This window comes from Aplysia californica, unplaced genomic scaffold (genome assembly GCF_000002075.1).
Source record: "Aplysia californica isolate F4 #8 unplaced genomic scaffold, AplCal3.0 scaffold00004, whole genome shotgun sequence".
In the NCBI taxonomy this organism is placed as follows: domain Eukaryota; kingdom Metazoa; phylum Mollusca; class Gastropoda; order Aplysiida; family Aplysiidae; genus Aplysia; species Aplysia californica.
The window spans coordinates 1,597,605-1,602,604 of NW_004797274.1; the positions used below are offsets into that span (position 1 = coordinate 1,597,605).

The 5,000-nt window shown below is 40.5% G+C and overlaps 1 protein-coding gene and 1 non-coding gene across 2 annotated transcripts in view; one reads left to right on the forward strand and one right to left on the reverse strand.

Annotated features, from left to right (window-relative positions):
• Positions 1 to 5,000, reverse strand: part of LOC101862384 (proteoglycan 4) — a gene marked incomplete in the record, with an annotated part of 144,199 nt that overhangs the window by 109,943 nt on the left and 29,256 nt on the right.
• LOC101847848 overlaps positions 1 to 5,000 on the forward strand; it is a 121,518-nt gene that overhangs the window by 77,643 nt on the left and 38,875 nt on the right. The window contains exon 2 of the transcript XR_004858296.1: positions 383 to 449. This is a non-coding gene — a transcript (uncharacterized LOC101847848). The remainder of the gene's footprint in view (positions 1 to 382; positions 450 to 5,000) is intronic.

Sequence of the window (5,000 nt, forward strand, 5' to 3'; positions counted from 1 at the left end):
GGGGGGGCATTGCCATGCTGTGATGTTGCATCTTTTTCAGGGCGAAAACCGTCACAGCCTAGTTTTAAACGTATGTGAAATCGGAACATACTGTTCACTTTTTTCTTCCCAAATCTAAAAGCTCCTGTGGACTATACCTAATCAGTCCCAGAAAATAGAAAGCAGAACTCTTCTTGCTGAGACTACAGCTTTGAACTTTTTCGGACGTATGTGCTTTTATGCTCCATCGACTCTCATTTGCTTTCTGGATCAAAACAATGCACGCATGACTCATCCTCGGTGACAAGTATTATTATCATGCCACAGGAAAACATCACCTTCTTGCTCGAACTATTCAAGTTACGGAGCACATCATTTATTGTTCTCTGGTCTTTCATTTCAGTTGTCTGCATTCGAGAGATCCACGAACTGGACACTTTCCTGCAGCCCAGGATATCCGTATCGATGTGGTGAGTTTGCTTTCTGAATGATATTCTGACTTCGTTTGCTTTATTTTTTGTCCTTAAATCGTCTATTGGTCCCTATTTGTTATTTTTACTTTCTAGGCACCCTGTGGCCTACTAGAACGGATTTGATGGTTCAATTTAGTTTCAGTCAGATCTTCTCCGTTCAAAGATGGTTCATGTAGATCTAACCGTATAGTACTTACACCAGCACAAACCTGACCACACAAACTGATGTCATTCTTTTATTTATGGGTGTCGCTGTAAAGCCTGTCTGGTGTGGGAGATGAAGTCACGGCTTGAAGCGAAACTCTTTGGCAGTCGCCATTTTTGCTCTGACCGACATGAAAGTTTGAGTGTGAATGGTATCGCAATGAAATGAAAATTTCTTGTGGTGGTAGTCAAATTATAAACAGAAAGTACTTGTTGCAAGTTCAGAATTTTACAAGTTATGGCAGTGCAGGCATTACTTTCAGTCCATCCTCGTACTTTGGTCTGGACGGTTTGCAAATGTGTTTGTTTTTTAAGTCTTTTTCGGCTCTTGGCGAGCTGCCAAAATGAGATCAGACACGGCATTCCTTTCTAATTTGCGTTACGGTAGTTAGCAGTTAGTAGTTGGCTCATACATCACTCTATTCCCCACCCACCCACCCCCATACCTCCGACCAATATCCGCACTTTCCCGACTGTCTATGCCTTTTCTTCTCGATGGTGTCCATACAAAATCGCCCTAACTTAAGACACCAGTCCATGGGAAAGATGGTGGGAGGTACCTTTATTATAGATACTACAAAAATAGGGGGGGATCCTTAATATGAATACTACAAAGAGGGGGGGGGGGGGGGGGGGCATTTTTTTTTTAAGGTCCTCAAAAAAAAAGGGGGAGGGGGGCCCCTATTAAAAAAAAAATACCTGTGGGGGGAGGGGGCTTATTATAAATACTACAAAGATAGGAGGGGAATCTTATTATAAATACTACAAAGATGAGGGGGCCTCCTGGGGGGGCTTAACTTATTATAAAATATTGGGGGTATTATAAATGCTACAAAATGGGGGGTGGGGGTGGCGGGGCATTTTAAATGCTTCGGAGAAGGGGGAACCCTTATTATAAATACTACATATATAAAGATAGGCGTGGGATGACATTTAAAATATTACAAAATGGCCACGGGACGTAAGTTACAAAGTGTCTAGGAAGTGTACACTCTATATCAGTTATCATGTTTTCCTCCTTTACTCCTTAACCAACATAACGATGGAAAAAGGTCAACTTGTATACCGCCTAGCCACGCTACTGACTTCAATGTTTGAAAATCAATGTTTTGGTTTATAGTGGGGTTCCAATTCGGATGATGATACCACGCCAGACTATTGAAATCTTCCTGTTCCATCATACGTGGTACATAATGTGTACACTTTGGAAATAGTATATATATAACAAATTAAATACGTCTCGATAAGCTGCTCATGTCCGTGTGATCTTTATCATTCTCACTATAGTTCCTCTAGTCGGGTCAAAAATGCGTGGCGCAACTTACCCTCAAATATCTCTTTAACAAGGGATGTCACCCATACTTCACACAACAGTTTGTATCCACTAACATAACTTATCATTTTTTCCTCAACAAATAAGGCTAGATTCTAAACTTAAAATCTTTTCTTTATAAATTTATATAACACACTGTGAATCTCCGTCACGCGGAAAATGAGATTATTCATAGCACTTCCCACTTCTCACACATTTTGCATACGCATTGCCTTCGTCACAGCTCACCAATTATACTTTTCAGAGGCAAAACTTGTTAAAAGAAATTAATTTTATAGTGAACACCTTTTGGCACTACAAGTTTTCAAATCATGAGTTCAATACGCATGTCGCGATTAGAAAAAAAAATGACGGACTTGCTTTTAAAACCAACATTGCCCCAGCTGTAAACCCTTTAAAATCTGCAGAAACCATCCACTGGCATTTTAAAAAATTAGTAATACATCTAACAAGTGTTTACAAAAATATTGATCTGTTAACACAAATTGATACAAGCCACTGTGCAGAAGCTGGAAGGTTTATGTTAGACATTTAAGGAAATATTTGGCAATAAGTTGCGCCACGACTTTTTGAGCGCAATATAAATGGGCGTTCTTGATGAAAGATGAAAGTAAACCCTTTGGGAGCTACCTAGTACTAGCATAATGGGCGGACGGGAGAAATAAATGGTTTCCCGACAATGCACAGGACTACAAACTGCGAGCAATTGCCTGGAAGATATGGTCCTTGATTTAAATATGTTCGGCCAGACAGAGTAGGTTTATCGTATCTCTCGGTCTTAAACAGTTCATAATTTATCGATGCTCAGGTCAAAAGAGGTGACAACATATAAAAATTCATAAAGACGATCATGGGTTCATTTGGCATGTATATATAAAGTGATCTTACCCTCGTTGAAAACAGAGTTGTTGAAGCTTTCTGTCTGCAAACAGTTTCATTCGGTTAGAATGTAGTAATGAGACTATGGAAAATACAAATGTTTCGTAAGGCACGTAATTTGTTACCATTAAGTGATAATGATACTTCATTTCTAACGTGGATTTAGTTCACATTATGTTAAATCTAGAAAATCACTACAATTGCTTAAAGGTATCTGTACAAATGCAGCCAAAAGAAAATCAGAGCCTGCACAAACCTCGCCGTGTTACTTTTATCACCATTCAACTCATTCTTTGTGGACTCTTGAACTCTCCCCCCATAACCATTGCCAAAGAAGCCGAGACCGCTGTCTATGCGACAATACCTGGTCGGCTGGGGCCCTGCTCACTTCAAAATCTCAGCGCCAGTAACTCACTTCTAGCGTGTGCGCAAATTTGTAACACGTTAATCCCGGAGTGCCTGGCTTTCACCATGAGCCCCGGGAGTATGTGCACTCTCTGTAAGGCTTCTGAAGTTCACCATCTGGACATGTCCCAGTCTAACATGGACGCTCCTTTTTACCTGCCCCAGAGACAAACTACCACCACGTCCGGAGTCTTATACGTCCCTTCCGGGCTGTATGATGCATCAGTTATAAAAATATCCGGAATTGCGGGAATGAAACCATCGGGTTTCTACTTTGGGCCTCAGACCTGTAACGGTCCTACCAATAACTGTTCTGTAGTCGACGTGTTTCTCAACATCAAGCCTTCGACTGTAGTCGTGAAAAGCTACTCTGGAAATGGAATCTGGCACAGCGGAGGACAATTCGTGAACCCAAAGATCTTCCAGCCTGGCAAACATTTCGACCTTTTCGTTCTTGTCACGAACAAGGTATACAAATTCTACATGACAGGTCAATTGCTCATCGAATACCAGAGGACTCTCAACATCAAGTTAAACGAGATCAAGGTCATTCAAGAGAGAGGAGACATAAGAGTTTCTGAAATTACTTACCTTTCTGGGAACCATTGACCATAAACTACTGTCTTAGACCTTATTACAGGCAGGCAGGGGGTGCATTTTGTTGGGTTTTTTTCTTTTTTGAAAATATTATTGTTATTAGGGGGCTGACGCTCGCCTAATTTACAAGTTTCATATTGAATTAAAAGAAATATTTTGAAATCATGAGTGCATTCCTCTTTGTCAGTTTTGATTCCTTTCCTAATTCTAAACCCCCACCTCCCACCCACCAAGATAATGCACTACCAGTACCAACCCCGCCGCCCCCTCCCTTTCTCCCCTTTCCCACGTTCCCCTCTCATAACTGTGGTTCTTTTCAGCTGGTAAGCATTCTCCATTGTACCTCTCTGATCATGATGACTATGTCTGTGCTGCGCACCTGTCCTTTGTGGAATATTCCACGTTTTAGAATAATAATATAATGTACGTGCGGGTTGATGTTTTTTCCGACCCCATCGACCCAATTCAGATCATTTAGAAGGCGGACCTCGGCACAACCTATCTGTGCAAACCGGAGCTGAGAAGAATCCTACATTCCAGTAGAAAGACCGAGATACTCGATAACATTCTCCGCACTTGGGAATCAAACTCATGTCTTCTGCGTGCAATTGTGAAACGCCCCGAGCGCCACATCACGGTCGCCGGTAAACAGGATAAACGTCCTCAATCGTTTGTTAATGTAGACGAGTGCTCGCCAGCCTGGGCGATATCGTTCATTCGTGGACGCTTTGATAGTTGTTTTTTTTTTTTGGGGGGGGGGGGGCGGTAGGAATCACCCGGCTATGAACAGGTATTATCTTAATGCCATGCTTGGGAATACATTCGTGTACGTTGACCGTATGAATAATAATAATAATAATAATAACAATAATAATAAAAATAATAATAATAAAAATAATAATAATAATAATGATAATAAAAAGGATATAGCATTTATGTTGAGCATTTCTTTCTTTTTTTTTTTATTGAACGCTCAATGCGCATTACATTTATGATAATTTATAGAGATGTCACATTTTAAATAGATTAAAGGACATGTGCGTACGTAAAATAATAGTACAATGTAATATGTTAGCCTCTTCAAGACGGCAAAACTTTGGGCAAGTTATTAAAAAGTTATTTTTTGTTGT